Source organism: Harpegnathos saltator, unplaced genomic scaffold (genome assembly GCF_003227715.2).
Source record: "Harpegnathos saltator strain DR-91 unplaced genomic scaffold, Hsal_v8.6 scaffold795, whole genome shotgun sequence".
Classification (NCBI taxonomy): domain Eukaryota; kingdom Metazoa; phylum Arthropoda; class Insecta; order Hymenoptera; family Formicidae; genus Harpegnathos; species Harpegnathos saltator.
In genome coordinates this window covers 558,842-585,228 of record NW_020230643.1, presented here as the reverse complement: position 1 = coordinate 585,228, position 26,387 = coordinate 558,842, and the positions used below count along the sequence as shown (strand labels likewise).

At 45.5% G+C, this 26,387-nt stretch overlaps 1 long non-coding RNA gene across 1 annotated transcript; it reads right to left on the bottom strand.

Moving 5' to 3' along the window:
- Nucleotides 1-11,582: 11,582 nt before the first annotated feature.
- LOC112590363 (uncharacterized) lies at nucleotides 11,583-20,392 on the bottom strand. The gene is made up of 2 exons (XR_003114154.1): nucleotides 12,533-20,392; nucleotides 11,583-12,018 (listed from the first exon to the last, which is right to left on the bottom strand). It is a non-coding gene; the product is annotated as an uncharacterized LOC112590363 (long non-coding RNA).
- Between the last annotated feature and the right edge of the window lie 5,995 nt (nucleotides 20,393-26,387).

Below are 26,387 nucleotides of genomic sequence, written 5' to 3'. Positions count from 1 at the left end.
GTCGCGCGGTGTCAAAGCGCCAAGACGCCATTGTCTACGCGTAGTGCGCGCTTGTAGAGTGCGAGGGTGAGCGAACAAGAGTGAGAGAGGGCAGGTGGGAGAGAGGAAGAGATGGAGAGAAAGACAGAGAGACTGTGTGCGAGAGGGTGAGGAAGAGAGTACGGGAGAAAGAAAGGCAGAGAGGGAGAGAGGGTGAATTGGAGAGAGGGGGTGAGAGGGTGAGAGAGGGGGGAGGAAGAGAGAGAGAGAGAGAAAGAGATAGAGCTTAAGATGGTCTTGAATAGAAATGTTAAACGTTGAAATTCTCATCAGTTAGACAGTTACGCGTTACTATGCAGAAAATATTTATTTGTCAATGAATTTCAAACTGTATGCGCCTAATATATTGTTAGTTGGAGTCGGATATTATCGAACTGAAATGAAACCTCTAACACATATCCTACATTATTTTAATTATTGCTATTATAGTTCTTTTTTAATTATAGAAGAATGAAACTGCCGAAAGGAGAGGAAAAAAAATTTTAATGAGTTTTATGGACCGATAGACGGTGTCCTCCTGGAAAATTATCAGGATCAAGAAAGTAATTATAAAGGGGCATATGCAGCAATTTGTCTTTCTTATTGTTTAAAGACTATTCGGATGAGGACGTGTATATTGAAGATATTGTAAATCCTACGAGAAGAAGATTGTGCCGACGGTGTTACGAATTTGATAGACCGTTTGATTTTGTTAAATTGACTTCTAAACATACAACAATTTATTGTACAAAGTTCAAAGAAAGTATTCATCTTCATTGTTGTAATTGTGAAGTTACAGTTATGTATATATGTTGTGATTCGGCAAACGATTGCCAAGAGTGTATAGAGCAACTATTTGATCTTTATGCATCTTCTATAAGGAGAACGGAACATATTGTAAATAAAAAATATTAGAAAATCATATTGTAAGTAGTCGATATTATGTAGAAAAATTGATGTGTACAAGCCAGAAAGAGTGATGGCCATGACAAGCTATAGGAAAAAGTCGCGCTATAGGAAAAAGGCTTGAATATATACGTAGTTTATATGACGTCATATATATAGTCATATATATAGTCATATATATAGTCATATATAGTATATATAATAATAAAATATAATAATAAAACTTATTAACAGACTCGGAGAGACCGAGAACGTGCTTGCATGTGTGTGCGCGTACAATCCTGGCTGTTTTCCAAAATTTTTGTCCGTTATAACAATCACCTAACGTAACAGAAAATACAGATTTTTATGTTGGCAATATTGGAATATTGGAACGTAGCTAGTGTATATGTGTAGTGTGATCAGCTGATTGCTGCGGTTACTCCGCGTTAGCGCCCACGTCTGACGGTGAGTTGCGCCGCACCTGTCTACCTCCCGTACCCGACCCGCAATAGGTCTACTACTTTTTTTAATAATATAAAATCTAAGCTTTTGCCAAAATTTTGCAAGAGGAAAAGTTGTTTTAGAATTTTATCAGGATTTTATACTTTTAATAATGGAAGGTTGTTTTGAATCACCCTGTATAACATAGAAGTAACATGTAATATAACATATGTTATACTCTAGTTATATTGAGGTTATATAATTTGGTTTCATAGTTGTAATATAATTCTATTATATATCTGTTACATTGTTTTGTTATAAACTAGAGATAACATTATAATAATAATATAACAGTAATGTAACATGTTATATAACAGTAATTACGTTCATATTACATTGATGTTATACAACACATTATTCATGCAATTCATTAAAAGCTGCAAATGCTTTCTATTGCGAATAAGGGTGCATTCCGATAGAGGAAGAAATAGCAAAGCGGAACAGTAACAAATAAAAGAAATAGTGGAAAGCTAATCAATCAGAAATTCCGTTCCGCTTTCTTGTAGATACTTTAGTTCTATGTTTTTATATATTTTTAATGCCTTCATCGCGCTTAAACAGATTATATTGCCTATTTATGTTGACATTTATATGCATACTGATATCTATATTCCCACAAAAAAAGTATATCGAATCCACATGGAACGCATTCGTTGCATTGACGGAATGGAATCCACAAAACCACATGGATTTTACGTGGACATAACGTTCCTATTTTCGTGGAGATATCCGTACTTATACTATTTAAACGTTTGAGAACGCTTGTATATTATAAAAAACTCACATACAATGGGTCATGCACCTGCCATTCATCCCCTAAAAGTGGAATTCCGCGCCGTAAGATTACGTGGTCTTTTATAGAGGTCCCGCCGAGCGATTAGTGACTATTGGTCCTTACTGTTAGATCTTTACATTCAAACCAATAACGTTGACGAATTATTCAACAATTGCTCAACTGTTGAGTATTGTGAACGCACCCAATTCTTACATTTTGAAAAACCAGCAGCAGAGGGATAGATACATAGTTCGAGTCACTCAAATGGGAATGCGTCTTTTGCAAGGTATTGAACAGGTATGTATATTAAATTTTAAGTGAAATCATATTTTTTTAGTCACTAATCGCATACAGCGGTTTTCTCCGCTGAACGCAATGATTGTTAACATACTCATGTCATACCACGTATATTTCATTTCTCGCCTTTCGTTGTGAGTTACTGCGCAGGCGTGCTCCGCAGGCGGAGCAACAGCTCTCATCCATAGACATATAATATATAGACCGCACATTCGTAACGTTTCCTTTGTTTGCACATGTTCAATATTAGAAAAAGGTAGCATGCTTTCGTAAAGCAGTCTGTCTCTTTCTAACGATGCGTGGTGGGGTATTTGGCCCCTCCGCCTGTTTAGAGTGGAATGTTATGTCTTCGGTTCTCCTTCTTTTCGTGAAACAAAGCGTATGTAAACAAGACGATTGACATGAAAGATTATAAAACGTATTTACTCATAATAGTATAATCATAACACAAAAAGTATAATCGTGACACAATAAGTCTATATTGTTGTGTATGCCGTAGTAATGCATATAAAAGTGACAAACAGATTATTTTCTACCGGTATGTAATTATACCCATCGTCATATATCCATATTCATCATTTTTCCATACAAAATCGTCATTTTTCCATATGCGTGTATTTATATTAGACGTATTTTCTTCTCTTTGCCTTTTATAATTCCCTTTTTTCTATATTCTCCTACTTCTGTTTCCCCTGTCAAGGAAGACTGCTTTACCCCCACCACGCATCGTTAGAAAGCGATAAATTGCTCAACGAAAGCATGTTGTCTCTTTCGAATATAGAACGCTCCCTCCGCTGAACGCGCGATCTATTTATTATATGTCTATGCTCTCATCTTTCTCAAGTCGGGATGCGTCCCGAAAGTCATTAAAAAAAAGTGACAACCTTTATGTCCACGACCGTACACTCAGAGGCAGGTATAGTGTCCCTCGGCGATGTCGTATACGCCTGTAAAACAATCGAAAGCGATAACAGACATATACGCATACGCATATGGGCGTATTGTACAGCAGGAAAGAAACGATGAAGAAGAAGTGATGGGAGACGTTCCGATGTTGCATCCTTATCGCACGTCGCACGATCGAGAGAGAAAGCATTACCAGACGTGGTACGGTTAATGGCGCCTCCAATAGCTGTCTCACTCACTCTATGTTTGAATGCAAGGAATATGAGTGGGACAGCTATAGAGACATCGCGCTGTCTCTATAGGTGTTTCGCTCGCTCTAATAGCCATGTATCGCGCTTTCCTCTTTTCTCCTTAGCAGAAATGCCGATTAAGGAGGCAATCCTGTCTGTAGGCCAGAAAAGTAAGCTATTTTCGCGAATTTTTTTTTCAGGAACTAAGCAGACGATTGATTTCAAACTTGATAGAAATAATAATATATATTTTATTGATAACAATGAATTTTTATAGTGTTATATGAATAATAATGTAACAAATACACAAAAAATAACGTGATATGTAGGCGCGCGCCATTTCACGGTTCCTATAAAATCTCGAAATACGGTGGACTGAGACAAAAACGCAAGTAAAATAATTAATCTACGAACTTGCCGCTAACTCGCTTGAACTAAGGAAATAAAAAACGAACTACTTTTTTAATATTTTAAAGCATTTAAAAATTATATTTGAAAAATCATCATAAATATCGATGATTTTACGTTAAGAATATTTTATTTGCAAGAAAATGATATTTTATAAAATTTACGAAAAAACTTATTGTATGCCGTAAGATATGTAAAATTGTGCAATTTTTTTTAGACGCAACATATCTTTACTTTTGAAAAGACTGGGGGAAGGAGGGAGAATAAATGCAACATCCTTCTTAAAATGCTACTTAAAATGTAGGCTCCGCTCTTGAAAATATAAAAAAAATTAGGGGACTCTTAATAATATTAAAAATTACAATAATAATAATGAGACGCTATATAGCATCTCCTGAAACCAGAGAAAAAACCTTTTTTTTTATATAAAAAAGTCGATCGATCGACTTCAGCATCTAGTTACATATTTGAAACATGTCTATCTATCGTGTAAACTAGCGAAATTAAAAAATATTAATTTTTTATATGCACCGCGCTGTCTCTATAGGTGTCTCACTCGCTGTAATAGCCATGTATCGCGCTTTTATCTCTTATAACGCTATAAAAATTCATTCTTATCAGTAAAATATATATTATTATTTCTATCAAATTTGAAATCAATCGTCTACTTAGTTTCCGAAAAAAAATTCGTGAAAATAGCTTATTTTTCTAGCCTACAGACAGGATTCCTTCTTTAATCGGCATTTCTGCTAAGGAGAAAAGAGGAAAGCGCGATACATGGCTATTAGAGCGAGCGAGACATTTATAGAGACAGCGCGGTATCTCTATAACTGCCTCATTCATATTCCCTGCATTCAAGCGTAGAGTGAGTGAAACCACTATTGGAAACACCATTAACCGTACCACGTCTGATAATGTTTTCTCTCTCGATCGTGCTACGTGCGATAAGGATGCAACATCGAAACGTCTCCCACCACTTCTCCTTCTTCGCTTCTCTCGTGTTGTACAATACGCCCATATGCGTATGCGTATATGCCTGTCATTGCTTTCGATTGTTTTACAGGCGTATACGACATTGCCGAGGGACACCATGGGTGCTTACGATAACGAGAGTGGAGTGAGTGAGATCTGGAACTAGAGAGAGCAGTACACACTCCCATCTACAACTATTATATTTCATGGCTGTTCCTAATCCTACTTCCTTGCTGTCTTATAGTGACAGGAGCCGATCGTCTTGTGTATATACATAACAGAAAACTAACATATGCCATATATTTTATTTTTTATTGAAAGAATTATACTTATGTATCATATGAATTTATAAATTAATAAATTCATATGATATATAAATTTATTTTATATTATAATTTATAACTTACACTATAGTTAGACTTAGACTTTAATTCGTATGAGAAAGGAAAGAAGAATTTTCAAATATTAATGAAAATTAGGAGTCAGATGCATGTGCCAAAAGCAACATTGACGAGTGGTCAGATGGAAGCACTAGATTTTTATTGGATAAATATTCTAATTATTCAGAATTAGTTGGTCCAATGAAAAAATTTAAAAATAAGAAGATAATGTGGATACAAATCGCAAAAGACTTAGAAGATTTAGGCATACAAAAAACTTATATACAATGCGAAATTCGTTATAAAACAGTTCTTCGAAAAAAATGTATTAGTGAAAAAAATAATTCAACTTCTGGGTCAAAAAGAGTAAAAGTAAACTTCGAAAATGAACTAAAACAGATTGCTTCTGAAGATGATAGTGTATAGCCAGAAGTACTACAAAGTGCAAATAAGATTGTACTTAATGTTAAAAATACTAATTTGTTAGGAGCATGCAATAAAATAAAAAATAAGAAAACTAAATTAAACTTAGTTCAAACAATAATAGAAATTCATAAGGAAAAAGAAATTAAAAAACCAGAACATCATGAAGAGAAAATGAAATTTTTACAAAGTTATTTTGGAAAACGTAATGTAAGTAAAGATTCCTAAAATATATATGATATATTTATATATAAACATATATATTCTATTATATATATAATATATATATATAATACATACATTCTATTACACAGTTCATTGAGGCAATATTGACTGTAAAATAGCCAATATTGACTGTACATTAGGCTACATTGGGCCAATGTATGCCAATATTAGTACAATTATGTTATGCAATATTGGCAATTTGCATTTAATTTATAATCAATATTGGTTATATATTGAACTACAATGGCTTAATATATTTTCAATATATGCCTATATAATCAATGTTGAACTAATGTAACGCCAATGAAGTGTACTACTAGATAGGATATATATCCAAATAGCATAAATGTCCAAAACATCCTAAAGATGCCCTTTGGAAAGTTATGCTGTCTGAATATTAAATATATATAATACTTATTGTTGTATAAATTTACTTCTTTACCTGAGTATTCATTTATAATATCCACATAAGTTTTTATTTTCGGTCTTTCTTCTTTTAAAGACCGTAAAATTAATAAATTTTCTTCCTCATTGTCACTACTACTACTTGACTCTAATATTTCGTTTCAAAATATAAATAGGTTATGATTCATTATTTGTAATTCCTGTTACTTGTCACAGGTTATAGCAAACTACACTGTCAAAATTTACAGTGTAGAATACTTTGCTCTCGTCCAGTTTTCTTATATGCCTGAATATAAATTATGCAAGTTCTCGTCCGGATGGATATATGTAGTCGCGCTCCGTCGCGCTTCCCCAACAGAATATTTAAAAGTAAAGAATAACGCGTCTTGTCGACCAACAAGCGCGCATCCTGTTGCCTTGACGACCCCGTTAACAACGCCTCTGCTCGCGCCAGCGCCGTCATTGTGTTTCTGTTGCTCCTTCCCTCAACAGGTTTTGGACCGTTCAAGTAGTGTCGTGTAGTGCATCTTTCTAAATATGGGTAAATCTTCGCACAAATCTAGAAAGCGTAAGATTTCTCCTTCCCGGGATCGTTTAGCGGGCCTGGAGGACAAGCTAGCGCGCCTAATCGACATATTAGAGCGCAAAGAGGATAAGATGCCCCGGCGTTCTCCTGTTCCGTCGCCTCTGTCCTCATCGCCAAGTCGTCCGACGTCTCCGAAATTTCCCGCTGAACCACGATTGAAACATTTTTTGGTGCCGGAGACTGAGTCCATCCCGGTAGACCCTGTCCCGGATGTCTCTTGTGTGGCAGCGCCTGCGAGTCAGGAAGGGCCAGTCCAGCGAGACACAGGTGTGTACGTGCAGCTGGACGCTGCAGTATTGAAGATCACGGAGGGAGCAAAGATCTTAGCCGATCTCTTTTATCGTCTTTCGCTGTCCCGGCGTATCCAAATTTTACCTATTCTTAATCTGCTCGTCAAGAACATAGCAGACTCTCTCCCTCCAGACGATCTCCTTTTTGGCACGGCTTTTGGCGAAGAACTGAAGAAAGCTCCTTCCTTGGAGCGTTCGAGCAAGGACTTCGTTCGCACGCCACTAGTCCCGGCTAATCGAGTGTTTCAACCCATGAAACAGCCACTACGCTCAGCTTCTACCTCCAAAGCAGGAAACTTCCGAGCCCTTGCATATCCACAAGCCTCGACGACGCGGAGAGCAGGAGCATTACATTCGTCGGACAGCAGTGCGCTCCCGATCTCGATCGAGGAGACGTTAGTGGACAGTCAAGTACCTACAGCCGGTAGGCTGACATTTCTTCTCTCTAGGTGGCATGATATTACCTCTGACCCGGAGATCCTACAAGCACTCTCCGGGTATCGACTACCTTTCATCCACCAGCCGCCTTGTCAGGAGAGAGAGCCCGTGGTATGCTTGTCCAGAAAAGAACAGGAGGTTTGTCACCGGGAAATTGCTCGCCTCTGTCTAAGCGGTGCAATCGAATCAGTCTCTGATGACTGTTCAGGTCAATTTTTATCCTCCTTCTTTGTAATAGAAAAGTCATCAGGAGGCTGGCGATTTATTCTTAATTTAAAGCGTTTTAATAAGTTTATTTTTGCACCTCATTTCAAACTTGAGGATTGGAAGACGGCTGTTCGCCTTCTCTTGCCAGACGACTTTCTCGCTTCCATTGACTTGGTGGATGCATATCTGCTCATACCTATCCATCCTGAAGATCGAAAATACTTACGCTCTCGTTTTCAGGATAAACTCTTCCAATTTACGGCTTTGCCTTTTGGACTTGCCTCGGCTCCTTACTTCTTCACACGGATTATGAAACCTGTGGTGCACTCTCTTCGCGAGCAAGGTCTTTTCTCCGTGGTGTACCTGGACGATTTTCTCCTCATGAGACACTCTTATCAACAGTGTACCGTAACTCAAACAAATGTGACCGTAACTCTGCGTCTCTTGTCGTCGTTAGACTTTGTCATTAACAACCGTAAGAGTGTTTACCAACACAAACTTGCCGCTTCCTGGGATTTGTGTTTGACACGCAGAGTTTTTCTGTCTCAATTCCACGGGATAAACGTGAAAGACTCTTACAACGAACCATCTCAATGTTGCGCACGAGTTCTTGCACGATCCGATTTTTTGCCAGTTTTATTGGGTCCTTAATATCTGTTCTTAGAGAAGCCGCAACTCTGTCTTTTTTCTCTTATAAATCTTTATCTGGAGCGTACCGCGGTCTTTCGTCGTCTTAATTGTGACGCATTTTTTATCTCATATTGTAAACCTTATTTCTCGGTCTCTTCTCAGGCATTAGGTCGGTGGGTTAAGTCCGTACTGGAAGCGTCAGATATAGACGTTTCAATTTTTTCGGCGCATTCTACGCGCCATGCCTCTACTTCGCTTGCCGCCAGCAGAAGCATTAATATGGACGAGATTCGTCATACGGCCGGTTGGAATAAATCCTCCGACGTGTTTGCTCGTTTTTATAATAGACCGATTGTTTCGAATTCTCTTTTCCAATCCACCACTCTTACTATGTAAAGTTTCAATTGTATAACGGTCACTTTTTTCTACATATATTGTCCTCTAACGGTCCCAGCACAATCTTCTTGTCTGTCATTACTGTGCTCTTCTACCAAATCTGTGGGTTAAACATCTACATCTATCCATCCGGACGAGAACTTGCATAATTAGAAAATTGAACGAACTTATGGTGAAATTCGATTGTAATTATGCTTTCTCGTCCAGATGAACACTCCCACCCTCCCGTTTCCTTCATCAGATTTGGCAATGTTTAAATAATGACGGCGCTGGCGCGAGCAGAGGGGTTATTGACGGGGTCGTCAAGGCAACGGGATGCGCGCTTGTTGGTCGACAAGACGCGTTATTCTTTGCTTTTAAATATTCTGTTGGGGAAGCGCGATGGAGCGCGACTACATATATCCATCCGGACGAGAAAGCATAATTACAATCGAACTTCACCGTAAGTTCGTTCAATTTTCTAAATCAGCACTATACCATCTTAATGCGACACTCATCGACCATGGTATAAAATATAAATTATAATAGTGTAACATTACTAAATACGACGAGTGTACTACACAGAAAGAGAGCCATCAATCGAATACGTTACACTGCGTACGTTTGCACTCAGTGTACACTAGTGCAAGCGACCGAATTCGTTATATGAGACAGCAAGGGAGTAGAATTAGGAGCAGCCATGAAATATAAAGCGTCGTCTACAATGGCAGTAAGTAATAAGCAGTAAGTGTAAACAGTAAGAAATGGACCAACCACAGTTGATTATTTTTGTCATAATCGACTGTGATTGGTTTAATTCTTACCGCTTACGCTTACTTCTTACTGCTTACTGCCATTGTAGACGACGCTTCAAGGCTCGTCTACATTAGCTGTAAGAGTAAGATTGTAAGGTTGCAAGACACGAAATGAAATATTTTCATTCGCTGACAGCTTACGTTACAGCCTTACAGCCTTACTCTTACAGCTATTGTAGACGAGCCTTTATAGTTGTAGATGGAAGTGTCTGTAGATGTACTGCTCTCTCTAGATCCAGATCTCACTCGCTCCACTCTCGTTATCGTAAGCATCCCATACTACATGGGCTGAAAAGTCTTTGGCCTGACATATAAATGGCGCCACAAACTAAAAATCCTTATATTTCCTATAGAGTACCAACCTTAACTTAGATGCTGTAAAAATTTCATGATATTTCGTTGACTCGTGTACAAGTTATAGCTTTCGAAGTGACGTTACCTCTGAATTTATCTTTACTATGGAAAAAAGTGAATTTCGTGTTTTGATTAAACATTGCTTCCTGATGGGAAAAAACACTGTTGAAGCAAAGGCATGGCTTGATAAATGTTACGGCACATCTGCCCCACCGAATTCAACCATCAAATATTGGTTTGCTGAGTTTCGTCGTAACCGTACGAGCACAAATGATGCACCACGTTCAGGAAGGCCAAATGAGGCAGTTACTCCAGAAAACATCCAGAAAATCAGTGAAATCGTGTTGAATGACCGCAAAATGAAATTGAGTGAGCTAGCTAACATCATAGGCATCTCAAAGGAACGCGTTGGTCATATCATTCATGAATATTTACACATGAAAAAGCTTTGCGCTCGTTGGGTGCCGCGTTTTTTGACAATTTAACAAAAAGCGGAACGTGTTCGACTTTCAAAGCAAAATCTGGTCCTGTTTAACCGCAATAAGAAGGAGTTTTTGCGTCGATTTGTCACAATGGATGAAACATGGATCCATCACTACACACCGGAGTCCAATCGGCAGTCAGCGGAGTGGTTATTGCCTGGTGAAAGCCGTCCGAAGCGCCCGAAAACACAACAATCAGCCGGCAAGGTTTTGGCCAGTATTTTTTGGGATGCGCATAACATAATATTCATTGATTATCTTGAACATGGTAAAACTATCAATAAAGGATATTACTGTATATTACTGGATCGATTGGACGACGAGGTCAAGGTCAAACGGCCACATTTGGCAAAGAAAAAAATTTTGTTTCACCAAGACAATGCTCCAGCTCACTCGGCTCGCGATACGACTGATAAATTAAAGAAATTGCGCTATGAATTGGTCCCGCATCCCCCGTATTCTCCAAACCTGGCCCCCAGCGACTATTTCCTTTTTCCCCGACTGAAGCAGTGGCTCGCTGGTAAAAGATTTTACTCGAATGAGGAGGTCAAGTTGGAAACAAATGCCTATTTTGAGGGACTTGACACCGAGCACTATAAGATCGGCATCGAAATGTTAGCGGACCGTTACACTAAGTGCATTACTTTAAATGGAGATTATGTCGAGGAATAAAACACTTTTTTCATTAAAAAAATCGTTTTTTCATTGTTAAGCCAAAGACTTTTCAGCCCATGTAGTAGATGCCTTTGAGTGTACAGAAGACTACAATATCCATCCAGACGAGACCACAGAGCATAATTATTATTCCTATTGCACTTATTGCGTTGCGCGTTTATGTTGGTGATGGGATTATTTGAGGCGAGTATCAATATGACATATAATGTATTTGGAATGCTATATATCGATTCGGACATTTGGACTTATACCGCTTCGGCTCAACCACGACTCATAACAGCTCTGTTATGAGTCGTGGTTGAGCTACTCTATATCGGTTGACTCGCTTGACTCGACTCTTCCAACTCTTTGTTTCTGCCCGCTCGTCGAAGAACTAACTCGCATATTGTCGCATACGCATCTCTGTTTTGACGCCTGCTGCCGTCGTGATTCTCGTTTGTTTTTCTCGCGCGTTGTTGCCGTCGCTACACTACGCTGCGCGTCGCCGTTGCACACTTATTATCACAGCTCTTTCTTAACTTATCATTACATTTATCGCTGTACTTATTTATTATAACATGTAGGGGTCACCACTTCTCCCAGGCAGCGGCCCTTTCCCCACAAGGGAGATAGGATAGGGAACACGACACTCGTGCCCTTGGCGCGTGTAAGTCGAGCTGGGCACGGCCCCGCGTAGGGACACAATCAACGAGCGATTCACCAAAATGAGTCTTTATTACCACTCCTCGCTGGGGCACGCTTGAACACAGAAAACGAACTTATTAGAACTTATAAGTTAACGCGGACAGCCGGCCGTGGACTGGGCGGCGGAGAGAAGCTGTGCGCGATGTGCAAGAGCATGGGCGACATGTGATCGCGCCGACAGCTCGAAATTATTCACAAGAGAAAGAAACGCGCGCGACAACGGTTCCACTCGCTGCGGGCAAAACGAGCGCGCACGAAGAATGCACGTGCTCGCGGTGGCGCGGCACGGGGCGGCCCTGGAACACGCGTGAATACTGCGCGTGAATACTGTGAACGTTGCGTGTCAACGGTACCCGAAAACGAAAACAGCCGCGACGCGTGATCACACGAAAGCGCACGTGGCTTCGATGGCGCAGCACACGGCGCCTGCATGACCGGCTCGATCGGTGGCGGCCCAACGCAGAGGGCGCGAAAGGCGAAAACGCACGCGGAGAAAGATCGCACTCGCGAGGTGCTCGCCCGCGACGGAGCGCGGGGCGAGAGGCGGAAACGCACGCGAAGGACGTACCTGCCGTCGCGCAACGGTGCGACGCTCGAAGTAGGCTTCCTCGTGCCCCCGACTCCTTGAACAAGGGCAGCAGGGCAGCTCGTGAGTAGCGGCTCGCAGGGGCCGAAGGACCGGCACACGGCGACGTCTGTTCGGTCTCGGATGCGGCGACGGCACTGCTCGACGGCGTCATAGACGCGTGTAGCCGCGCACTTCTCCGCACTCAAAGATCCGGCGAATACGCAAAAAGAAGCGAGAGTCACGACGCGTAGAACTCACACGAGGTCTGTCCGGTGCCGTGTCTCGATGTCGACTTCTGACACGTGCGTGCTCGGCACATGGTCGCGAACAAAAACAAAACGGAATTAGAAGAGCGCTCTCGGCTGAAACGTCTGCTTCCGACGGCTTGGCTGCGGGTCACCTGGCTATGCAACAGATGGCGGGAAAGGCCCGCCACATCCACTCCCTCCCTAGTTCCTCGCGGGGACGAAAGGAACGAAACTCTCTTGGGTTGTTCCCGGTCTCGAGCCTCGTCCGCCTAGGCAATGAAAGCCGGCTTGAGGCAGTCCGTTGATACTGTTCTCTCGCCGTCGTTGATCCGGATGATGAAGGTGCGCTCGTTGACTCTCCTCACGACCTCGTGGGGCCCTGTGTAGGGTGGTTCCAGAGGCCTGCGAGCGTCCATGAATTCCAGCTATCCATGAATTCCAGCTACCTCGGACGGTAGCCGACCTCCGTAGATTTCTCGGGATGCTTAACTTCTATCGGCGTTGCATACCGAGAGCTGCGCAACTCCAAGCACCCCTTCACGAGTTCTTCAAGGTGGCTAAGAAAAAAGACAAATCCGAGGTGCCGTGGACGGAAGAATGGAAGAGAGCATTCGAGGCTTACATCGAGGCAGCATCGTCGCTGCCGTCGCACCCGCCTTTCTGCAGCACTCAGCACCGCTAACGCTGATTACCGACACCCTCTCGAGCAGCTCGGACAAGTGCGTCTTCGGTCGAGATCGAGTCATCTACCTCGGATTTGAAGTGTCCCAGCGGGGATATCAGCCCCTGCCGCAGCGAGTTCAGGCTATAGCTGGTCAATCCTCTTGAACACGTGGGACCACGTGTCAAAGTTCTTGAGCCTGAAAGCCCTGGGAGTCACATGATGCGCTGCTAGCACCGGCCTTACTTCCAATATGTGATAAGTGAGTACAGACTCACTAATATCCTCTCGTCTTAATAGTATTAAAAAGAAACATCTAGATCACGTCTGCTCGTGGCGATGGCTTGTGACAGACTCAGCTGCTGTTGTTTTTCAACAAACTCTCGTTGTCTTCTTGCTGAAGATTCGAGCGTCAGAAAGAAGGCGGCGGAAAGCCGCAAGTCAGGAGCGCCGGCAAAGAAGGCGGTGGGAGTCGCTGCAGGTCCGGAGGAAGGGAAGGAGGCGGCGGACAGCCACAGGTCAGGAGCTCCGACGGAGAGAGCTGCTGCAAATCCGGGCATTCTGGAGAGGAGGCAACGGATAGCCGCAGATCAGGAGCGCCGACGGAGAAGGCGGCGGGAGCCGCTGCAGGTCAGGGCGTCTGGAGAGGAGGCCGAGGACGAAGTCGAGGAGGCGTCGGCCGCCGACGTCGACCAGGCGACCGAAGTTCGCCAAAAAGTCGGCTCCCAGGATTGCGGTCTTGACGTCGGCGACGATGAAACGCCACTCGAAATCGCGGCGCAGCGATAAATTGAGAACCATGGTGTGGGTTCCGTATGTAGCGATCGGTGAGGCATTAGCAGCAAGCAGCGTAAGCTTCTAAAGAGCGAGTCGGCCTTTGACTCACGTTTTTGGCAGCAAGGAGACGACGGAGCCGGAGTCCATCAGAAACTTGAAACTGGTCACTCTCTCGAAGACGTGCAGCCGATTCTCCGGAAAGGGCGCTCCGCGCTCGGCGGCTGGTCCGGCGCGAGCGCGACTAGTTTCTCGGCGACGAGGCTGCACCACGGAAGGTACACGGCATAATACAGCGCTGGGCATCAGTTCCCCAGCGACGGTGATGGTAGCACCACCCTGGCCGCTGTCCTACGGACGGCGACCGAGCGCGCGGCTCGGGACGCCCTCGCGACGAGGAACGTGAGGCCTCGTGAGAAATCATTGTGTCCAGCCGGAGAAGTACGTCATGTTGGGATGAAGTGAGCTGTGCAAGCGCCTGTCGGATGGCCGACAGCTCAGCGGCGACGTCAGGTTGAGGCGGCGACCGCGGTGCTCGAGGTGACGAGCACGAAGCGCAAACATTTGGTGAGGCGTGTGTTTCTGTAATTAAGAAACCAAGCCCGCTTCCCAATAGCTCATCTGCGGCGGCAGCCAGTTCTTCCAGGTCGTGCGATTTGAGGACCTTAAGGATGCGCTGCATTCCGACAGGTAGAAGGTCCAATCATTTGACCCGCACAACGTCGTCAGAGACTCTGCTACCGGCCAACGTGCGCATTTGGCGCAGGAGCTGTGAAGGCTTCCGGTCGCCTAGTTCAAGCTGAGTGAGAAGGCGGAGCAATTGGCGATCCGTCGAGTCCGAGAAACGGCTCAGGATCGTGGCCTTTAAATGATCATATTTCCCGTCGGAAGGCGGTGACCTGATGACGTCGGACAATTCCTGCAGCGTGTCGGGGTCGAGCAGTGAGACAGCGAGGCTGTATTTGGTTTCATCTCTACGAACTCGTAAGGCCTGGTACACGGCCTCGACCTGCAGGAACCAGAGCTCTGGGTTGCTTTTCCAGAAGGGCGGCCAGCGGCAGTTCTGGACCGAGTCGACCGACTCGATAGTTTGTGACGACGGGCGAACGGCAGAAGCATGATGCGGTGGATCCCCCATTGGGAGGGCAGCTCCGAGCTGCTCGAGAGGGTGTCGGAGGCATCGAGTATATGATAGTCAATTTCCGCTATCCCGCTGGAAAAGAGAAAAATTTTAAGAACAAAGGGAACCGAGAACGCAGCGAATATCGAGACGTTACGGTTTTTTTTTAGCGAAGATACGTCTCGCGCAGCTTCTCGTTTTTCGTGTTTCGTATTCTCAGGCTATTCAGCCAGCTCGACCCTCCGTGGAGTGAGGTCGAGCAATTAAATTACGCGCACCGACATATGCTCCCGAAGTTACAGATCGCCGTGCACCGTGACGACTTCGAAAACTTTGACGCGTTGGAGAGGTTCGCCACTCGTGTCGAAAGAAGTTACGCGTCCGCGAGCCAATATCGCGCATTGCCGCCTCCCTAGAGATCCGTGTGTCCGGATCTCGCTTACCGGCCGCCGCCGCGCTCGTCTCAGCCGTCTACAACCATGACGGCCGAGCAGATAACGAATTCCCGTGCGTCGGGGCGAGAGACGCGTATCGAGAGCGAGCGTCCACGCGCCGAAGAGACGACGCGTCGATTGGCAGGGACGACCGCTCGAGTCGGGGGCGCGGGGACAGAGGCTAGGAGAAGTACCCTAACCAGTAAGCCCCTGCCGGCCTGATGGGACGAAGAGTTGTCGAAAAACCCTGGACAGTGGTCGTTGCCGATATTATGGGCCCATTACCGCGCAGCCGGGCCGGTTACTCCTATCTTTTAGTGATTCAGGATTTATTCTCAAAATGGATGCAGTGCCGGCCCTTGCGGAGCGCGAAAGGAAAGCTCATACGGGCAGCTCTCGACGACTTAGTAATCTCGCGCTGGGGAACACCGAAGGTGTTGCTGACAGATAACGGTACCGAGTTCGTGAATAAAGAGATCGAGCAATTCGCGAAGGAGAACGAGATTCTAGAAATCTGGAAATGGCGTACCAACGACAGTCCGCGCGGTACAATTTACGGAAGCGTCCCGTTACACATAGAACGGGCGATTTGGTGCGAAAGCGACAACACGTACTCTCGTCCGCAGCTCATCACACGGCCGCCAAGCTAGCGTCCAAGTACGACGGGCCGCTTAAGATCGTTAGAGTGCGGTCGGCGGTGGTGTGTGAGCTCGTGCGACTGGACGGGAAGCCGCTCGAAAAAGTTCACGTAAAAGAATTAAAACCATACGTGGAACTCTTGCCTCTCTTGTAGAGTTACCGTACCGTATCGCGAGGAGAAGAAAGGACGATGTCGGAGACCCGTCGCCAGTGGGAGAACTTCCGTCGCCGGTACCGGGAAATTTTCCGGATCATCCAGGACCACCCGGATTTCTGGACGGGATTTCGCGACATCTGGGAGACGCACCGGCGGGAGATGACTACCACCCAGGGAGCCGTCGTGCAGGAGATCCCGCCCATGGTGGATGCCTCCAACCAGACGCACTCATTAGTAAAAGTCGCGCACCACATGCAGACGCAAACGCAAACGGAAGGCTGGTGGGACCTCTGCGAGGACTTGCTGATGCAGTCCAGGCAGCAGGCCGCCGACGAATCCAGGGAGTATCGTCAGTTGCCTGTCGAGAGGAAGGGATCCGCCCTGCCCAGCCCGGGATCCGCCCTGCCCAGCCCGAGATCCGCGGCATCGCCAGCCTCGAAGGTCACCACTTCGCAACGAGGGACGACGACGACTAGAACGTTGCGATCACGCGTGCAGGGAGGAGGCTGCTGGAATTGTGACAGTCCCGGCCACCGGTACTCCGCGTGTATGCAGAACCGGCATATCAATATTTGCCGCCTGTGCGGAGAGCCGGGGACCTGTCTTAGCGACTGTTCTCGTTGCTATGAGGAATTCCGGAGGAAGAGGTAAAGGGACACCCAGCCGAGAGATACCGCTTCCGCGGGCCGGTCCCGCGTATCGTTTCCGAGAGGAATTTTTTTTATCTTTTTTTATTTTTCTATTTTTCTTATTTTTTCTCCTTTCTCCTCTTTCGAATTTTTTGGTTCTTTTGTGATTACGGGAATTTTTTGTGTATCCTGAATAAAGCGACAAAGTAAGCTCGAAACGCTTTTATCTTTCCTTCCCCCCCCCTTTTTTCCCTACAAACCCACGAGAATATCGAGGACTCTGTCAGTGACTCTAGTCGGCTACTTCGTGCCGAGACTCGCGAGAGAGACCGGAGGTACAGCAGGTGGACGATCGGCGGCGTGGATCGCGACAAGACCTTTCAGGTTTTTCCGGGGAGAGGGGAGCTGTGACGTGACAGTCGTGGTGGCGCCCGTCACCAGTATGCAAACCATCGGTCGCGACGCAGGAAGGGATGTAAGAACTTGGTGTGCGATTTATGGGAAGTCCGAATTAACTCCCCGAAAACCCCTCTTAATTGATATAATCGTTAGTGTTACGAGCGTGCAGGTGGACGGTCTCGCGTCCCACAGTTTTGTGCCCCTGGACCTTCCGAGCCGACCATCAGGAGCAGGAAGAATTCATCGGACGTCGCTCATCATCAGACACGGCACAATCAGGTGATTGCTCTCGTTTCTCTTTTCGTATTAGGAAATTTTATGCCGTCCCGAAAGAGATTATCGCTGCCGTATTTGTTGTCCTCTCGGCAGGCAAGCGACACTCCCTGAATTCGTCGGCGGCCTGCTGCCTGGACTGCATCAGCAAGTCCTCTCAGAGGTCCCACCAGTCTTCCGTTTGCTTTTGCGTCTGCATGTAGTGCGCGACTTGTACTGACTTGTGCGTCTGGTTGGAGGCGTCCACCATGGGCGGGATCTCCTGCACGACGGCTCCCTGGGTGGTAGTCGTCTCCCGCCGGTGACAACAACGATGACAACACGGAAGGAGACGGAACGAGTGAAGCGGGATACCGTCGAGCACGACCACGGCGCGTGGCCGCTCGCCGAAAAACAGCGGCTAGACGGACCCGAAGACAATGCTCGCGGAACAACGAGCGAGACAGAGGCCGAGAGAGAGAAAGAGAGAGAGAGAGAGAGAGAGAGAGAGGGCATACGTAACGCGCATCAACAATACGGATCCGCGGAAGGATTCCTGTCCCGTCGGAAGAGCGAAGAACGGGGAGAGAGGAACCCCTCCCGAAAGAGGGAAACAAAAGAAAGAGAGATTCCGTTTTTCGTGCGGAAAAAGAAAAGGCAGATCAGCTTTCGTCGCGAGAAGAGGCAGATTAGATTCGTGTGTTGCTACGAAAAAAGAGATTTCTTCTTGTGTTCCGCTCTCGACGGAGAGATTTTGATGTCCCGCTCTCGAAAAAAAAACAAGTTTGGGTGACCCTCTCGCTCCCGAGGGAAGAGATGCTACGACCTTGTGCCGAAGTCGCCACCCCCGGACTATCGAGCACGATCCGACTGCCGGGACCTGCGTCCGAGAGGAGAGAGCAAACCGTCCGACGACCCGCAAAGACTACGCCGCCAGGAGGTTCCTGATTTTGTAAGATCAACCACCTGCTGTCATTTTCGATGTCCCGCTTTTTTTTACGTGTCCTGTCCGAAAAGAAATTGTGTCGCGCCGAGCAGTATCGATTTCGCGGGAAAGAGCGGAGGAAACTTGTATCGTCCCGCGGAATTTCGAAGCGTGCCGATCCCCGCGACGATAAATTGTGATCTCAACCTGCAGAACGCCGCTCGTTATCTTTCTTTATGCTTTCCCAATTTCCGGCCGAACTCATCTCGTCTACCGACTTAAAACCGCTCCGAGCTACCGGTCCCGTCGGAATCCCGCGTCGCGGTCACACTTTTTTTTGCGATTAGCGTTGGTGAATGGTGCGGCTATTCACATCTGGCCCACAACTGTCGTTTCTTTGGTATGTGTGAAGGGCCGTGACGCGTGGACTGGCGGGAGTTTGCCGGCGCCTAGAAAATAGCATCGTAATACATAATTGCTTACACCTTCCCTTGCACATACGTATGTATGTGCAAGGGAAGGTGTAATCAACTGTGTGTGGGGGAGGGGGCTTGGGTAGGTAATATGAAATTGGCTGAAAGGAACTACCACAAAACAAAAATGCATCCGACGTGTTTATATATGGAGAGGACGGTTAAAGAGGGGGATAACGAGGGTTGTACATGTGTGTGTGTGTGTGCGTTTGTAGGGGAGAGGGTGTGTGTGTATATGGACCTGGAAGGAGGGATGGGGGGTTAAATAGTGTTTAATTAGGAAACTCGTTTAACATTTCATTACCTAAACTATTAATCGTTTTACAATGCTACTCTATAAACCGACTTAGCCTCCCATTAGATAAATTGTTAATCTTATTACACTGCTACATAACAGAAAGGCAAATTGATTTAAACTCTTGCTTCTATTAATCTCTGCCGAACCCAAAACCGCAACGAGGATACGACGAGATATTGGTTCCATTTTATGTATTTAATTTTTTATATTTTCTATATTTTTGTTTTTTTTGTCTTATCCTTTTATATTTTGTTATATTTTTTGTTTTATATATTTTTTTAACTTTTTTCCTTGTTCTGCTTGTTTCCGTACGCTGAAAGAGAATGCACTTCTTAGTTTCGTTTCTTCGTGGTCGCGCTCTCGAATGTCTCGCTGATTTCGCTGTTACAGCAGATAACTTCCCAGGCGCATGGCGAATGTTATCCGATCGTTACGATAACAAACGTCGTTTGCTGACGGGTTATTTGACGCTGTTGACTTTGCCTCGCTTATCTCGGGAGTTAATATCCGAGCTTCAAGCTTTGCGCGGAAAAGTAAAATTGACTCTTGGATCTCACTGTTCTAAACTCAAATATTTTGTATAATGTACATACTGGTGAAAATATTACACATGCTATTTTCCAACTGATTCTCATCAGAGAAATTTTTCAGAAGTTCCATGTGCCAAGACGGACCACTATATCTGGAAGACCCTCACAGGGTGACGAACCCCTCAAACTAAGGGAAAGGCATTTTTTTTAATTAAAAAATGTGAATTTGTGAAAATCTGGATCATCAGCAAACATCTACATCATACATAGTAAGTTTTTACAACATTTATGAACATTTTTGCATGATCTTATATCATTATAAAATATTTTATAATTGTAAAAATAACTCAGCAAAGAGGGTCATACTGGTCATTTAATATTTCAGCAGTTAAAGGGTTAAGTGTTTCATCACCCAGACTGCTCCTCAAATTATTACAAAGATATCCTGCAGCGGAAAAAGCTCGTTCAGCCTCTACACTTGTGGGGGTAACAGTTAATAAATATTCGTAAGCCATACGTAAATATTTTCCTCTTATGCCATCGCCTTTAAAGACACTCATTTCTTTCTTTAAAATTTTATCAATATTTTCTGATAAATCCTCTGATTCAATTATTTCGGAATGATCATTCTATAATTTATATTCTAATTCTTCTTGTAAGGATAAATTGGGTTATTTATCTTGAATATTTAAACTTATTTAAACTATTTAAACTATTATTCTCTTCTTCGCGGCTCACGGTGTAAGGGAAACGTAACAAACGAAAGTCGCGTGCATGTGCATGCTATCTCTGCGCATACGTCGTCAAGACTCGTTCAAATGCGTTTCTGCCATGTGACTCGTTTAGATGTGTTTCCGTGATTGGTATCGTATACTAAAGCCGTAGACTACTATAGGAAACGTTGGTGCCTTTAGTTAGTATTCGGAGCGGGGATATTAATTAGGCAGCATGGAAGTTTACGCACATAATCTCACAAAATCCGGCGGGATCCTGCAGCTCCCATTTAACATATGCGAGATCAAAAAATGATGCGGGATTCTGCTTTGCGGGATTGCAACCTCTGTGAAGTTAATCCTACCTTTTCAAAATTTGAAAAAAATTAGCAGAGTTCTGATTGCCCTCCAAAGAATTCTAGAGTTCTCTATCAATAAAAAAAAAATTCCGTTGAATAAAGTGATCAAAACACGAAATAAAGTTATGGGGGAGCTAACTTCACAATTGCGTAAATTTAAAAGGCCATAACTTTTTTACCTTCAACTTTAGTGCTTTGATGCATAAGAAAAATCCATAGAACTCTTCGGGGGGCTACCAGAACTCTAAAGAAATTGACCGTCTTTCGAAAAAAAATTTTCTTCTAATTGGTCTTATTGTAAGTTCAATTAGGAGAAAAATTTGTTTCGGAAATCGGTCAATTTCTTGAGAGTTCTAGTAGCCCCCCCCACGAAGAGTTCTATCGGTTTTCTATCTGTTATGACTTGAATCGATTCGAGCAAAAATGAAAGATTTTCAGCTCATCAAAGTATCGTCGATGCCGAATTTTTTATCCAACTAGGAGAAAAATTTTTTTCGAAAATCGGTGAACTTCTTCAGAGTTCTGATAGCCCCCCGAAAACTACAATAGGTTTTCCTTATGACTTAGATCGATTCGAGCAAAAATGAAAGAGTTCCAGCTCATCAAAATATCGCTGATGCAGAATTTTCTAAGAGAAAATTTTTTTTCGAAAATCGGTCAATTTCTTTAGAGTTCTAGTAGCCCCCGAAAGAGTTCTATAGGTTTTCCTCATGACTTAAATCGATTCGAGCAAAAATGAAAGAGTTCTAGCTCATCGAAGTATCGCAGATGCCAAATTTCTAAAAAAATTTTCTCTTGTACAAATTTTTTTTCAAAAATCGGTCAATTTCTTTAGAGTTTTTGTAACCCCTCTGTAACCCCTTTTTTTGTTTTTTTTCTTTTTTCTTTCTTTTTTTGTTTTTTTCTTTTCTTCTTTCTTTTTTTCTTTTTTTTCTTTTTTTTTCTTTCTTTTTTTTTGGTTCGTAACGAATCTCGATTTCGGCCGCTTTCTAAAATTGTGTATATCGGGGCGCTATAATCTTTAATGTGTTATTACAACTTCGCTTAGAATCTAAACCTAGACCTTGTCTTCAACATTATGTGTTGATATGCGATGATGTGTAGAAAAACCGCGAACATTAAGTCTGAGTGTATATTGTCTCGACATAATCGCGATTTCTTATACACGGGCCTGATTCCCGTATCGATCAGGAATCAGTGAGATAAGATATCGAAGGCTAGAGAAGATGAAATTGTCACTTCTTCCTCGACTTTCGGCGATACTTCTTGTACCACTTCTTGTAAGAGCGCTCTTCGGTGGAATATCGGTCGGATGCCAGTTAAACTTTTGTTTATTAAATTATTGTTTTGTTTAACGTGACGGCAGTCAATCACCTCCCTTTACTTCTTCTTTAAAAAGTGCGTATACATTGCGAACATTGGTTCTTCGAGCCGGGTCCTGCGTTGCTTGCGCTCCGGTAACTTAGTGAAACGAGTGTTCGTTTGACATATCCTGGTTTCTTCGGCTGCTAACGAGTTGCTCATCAGCGCTCAGTCGCAACTTTGCGACCGCATTGCTCGCACCACCGACAATTTGAAGAAGGCTGGTGCGTGGAAGATTACCTCGGCGTTAGTGCAATCAACCAGTCTTCTGGATAAGAAGCGGGAAAAATTCGAAGAACGCCATGATCTGTTGCGCTCGAACTTCCACTCCGAGCTGCAGCACTATCACTACATGCGGTGCAACACTATCGGGAAAGTGGAAGATATCTATCTGCAGCAGCGTGCCTCGCTACTCAAAATCGAGCAATCTCTCTCGATTAAGAAGACGGCGGCAGAAGCGCCTCGCAGTTGTCCGTCGGACGGTTCGTGCTCTAGATCATCGTTGCCACGCATCCCGCTGCCGCAATTTTCCGGCAAATCAAAGGATTGGCCTGCCTTTCGGGATCTATTCCGTTCAATGGTCATATCTGACGGATCTATTTCAGAAATAGAAAAGCTGCACTATCTGAAAATGTGCATCAAGGGTGATGTTGAGCTGCTGATACGCAGCCTCCCAGTGGTCGGTGACAACTTTGTCCGAGCTTGGGCGACCTTCACCAATCATTTCCAAAACAAGCGGGTGCTGGTGACTGCATTCTTCAGCGCTTTCACCTCTCTGCCGAAAATGAAGTCACAGTCGTCGTCGATCTTCGGAAGGTCTTCCACGGTATGATGAATCTCGTGGGTTCCCTGGAAGGTGTGGGAAGACCGATTTCGGACTGCTCCGATCTGTTCGTGCACCTGGTGGTGGAGATGCTGGACGCAAAGACCAGACGTGAGTGGGAGAACCATGTTGGAGGCTCTTCTGATCCTCCGTCATACGATCAGCTTTTCAATTTTCTGGAGCGTAAGCAGCGTACTTTAGACGCCTTGTGCGTGGATAAGATCGATTCGAGCGCTTCAAAACACGTCGGATCGGGGCGGGTGGCAAGAGCGTTGCACGCCAACTCGCAGGAATCATCTCGCGGACGGTGTCCACTGTGTCCCAAGTCGCACTACATTTTATTTTGTGACATATTTAAGTCGCGGTCAGCCATGGAGCGTAGGAACGCAATCGAGAAGCACAGCCTGTGCTTGAACTGTCTGAGTAGGCATCCCGTCAGCGCGTGCAACTCATCAAAATCATGCGTTCGATGCGGCGATAGGCATCATAACGCAATGCATGACGCGTCCGCGGGCACGGAGCGCGGAGAGGCGAGCGCGAGCATTTCGGCTCTCGTAGCTCGTTGTCCACTCGGAGAGCTCAGCGGACGGTTGTTCGCCACCGCGCGCGTCAAAGTCGTGGGACATCTCGGGGATCACTTCGTGGCACGGGCGCTTCTTGACCCCGGCTCCGAGACCTCACTGATCGGCGAGGCGCTTGTTCAGCGCTTAAGGCTGCCGCGGACTTCCTCGACCCTCTCCATCACCGGAATGGAGGAGTGAGTTCTGGCTCAACTCGTGGGCGAGTGTGCGTGTCGGTCATTTCACGTTTCGGGACGCCAGCTCTGCGAGTGCAAGCCTATGTACTGCCACGATTGACATCCTATGGCCAGCGATATTGTGTCTCTGGCAAATCGTGGCCGCATCTTCGCAACATCAAATTGGCGGATCCAGATTACTTGAATCAAGGCGCAATTGATTTAATCTTCGATGCGGAAGCCTTCTCGGAGTTGATCCTCGACGGTGTGCGAAGGGGAGGATCCGGGGGGCCGGTCGCATTCCGCACACGTCTCGGCTGTGTCGTGATAGGGGAGAGCGTCGGCACTACCCACCGCTCCTCCGTCTCCGCGCTACAGTGCTCGATCGATGACGAGCTGCCCGCCCGCGTGCGTCAATTCTGGGAGTTGGAGAAGGTTCCGCAGAACTCGGCTCCCCTCGGCACCTCCGAGGAAAAGTCGTGTCTGGAGCACTTCGAGGCCACGCACTCTGGGGACCTGGAGGACGATACGTCGTACGGCTACCACTCGCAAACCACATTCCTGATTTGAGCGACACACGGCGGCAGACTGAGCGCTCTCTTTTCGCCATGGAAAAACGTTCCGCTCGCACGCTTACGTTCAGAGAATAATACGAGGACTTCATGCGCGAATACGAGTCTCTTGTACACATGAGCGCGGCTCTCTCCGACGAGCGTCAAGGAGACAGCCAACTATGATTCCTGCCGTACCATGGCGTTTCTCGTGGATCCGGAGAAGCTAAAAAGCTGCATGTGGTATTCGATGGTTCGCAGCGTACAAGTAACGATTAAGCATTGATCAACTTTCTCAAGGTCGGCCCTAACCTTCTGCCGAAACTCGCTGATATGCTGCTTGCTTGGCGACGGCACCTGTTCGTGTTCGTTACAGACATTGAGAAAATGTATCGTCAAATTCTGCTGCATCCAGACGATCGCGATCTTCAGAGGATTTTGTGGCGTGCCGATGGTGAGGTGAAGGAATATCGGTTGCACACCATTACTTGCGGCCTTGCTTCTGCGCCATTTCTCGCTATCCGCACATTAAAACAGCTGGCTAATGACGAAGAAGAGAGGTTTCCGCTTGGGGCTCGCGTGCTGCGAGAGGATGTCTACATGGACGATATCCTCACCGGTGCCCCGTCGATTCCAACTGCTCTTTCCTGCGGCAACAGCTTGAGAGTGTTTGTTGAGCAGGAGACTTCCCGTTGAGGAAGTGGATCGCCAATAGCGAACTTCTTCTGGTGTCCCAGTCACTCATCGAGCTGACGGTGAGCAGTTCGAGCTGCTTACGTGAGATTCCAACCACGCCATCGTCGGACTAACGTAGAGGCCGCTCGTCGACGAATTCGCGCTCTCCATCCGCCCGTTGGGGAAGAGCGCCACTACAAGGCGGGGTATTCTTTCTCAAGCAGCCCAGCTTTTTAATCCGTTGGGTTGGATGGCGCTCGTTACTATACGAGCGAAGTGCCTAATACAGGCAACCTGGTGCCGACATCTTGGTTGGGACTCCCCTTTGCCGGACGAGGATGTCAACGTTTGAACGGCTTTTTATTATGAGCTCCCCCTCCTGCGGCAAATGAGTGTGCCGCGCTGGAACGGGCTCGACCGCCCGGGGTGCGAAGCGGAGCTCCACGGATTCGCCGACGCCTTTGAGCTGGCTTACGCCGCAGTGCTCTATTTGAGGACTTCCTTGGCTGGCGACGTCAAGGTCTCGTTGCTGTGTGCCAGGACGAGAGTGGCTCCCCTCCGACAGGTGTCCTTGCCGAGGCTGGAGCTGTGCACCGCCGCGCTACTTGCTTCTCACGCTGTGGCCATTTATAGGCCTTATAGGCTCAACAGTGGCCTTGAGTTGGATCCGAGGTCAACCACGGAACTGGACCACCTTCGTAGGCAACAGAGTGGCGGAGATCTCCAGGCTCTCCTCCCTGATGCTGAGTGGCGCCATGTGCCGGGGAAGTGCAATCCTGCTGATTGCGCCTCTAGAGGCATAGCGCCTAGCGATTTCATAGCTCACTCGCTTTAATTCAACGGTCCGGACTTTTTGGTCACTCGCCGATGGCGGCATCGCAGATGCCGAATTTCCAAGTACAAGAAAATTTTTTTTCGAAAATCGGAACTTCTTCAGAGTTCTGGTAGCCCCCGAAGACTACAATAGGTTCGCCTTATGACTTAAATCGATTCGAGCAAAAATGAAAGAGTTCCAGCTCATCAAAATATCGCAGATGCAGAATTTTCTAAGAGAAAATTTTTTTTTGAAAATCGGTCAATTTCTTTAGAGTTCTGGT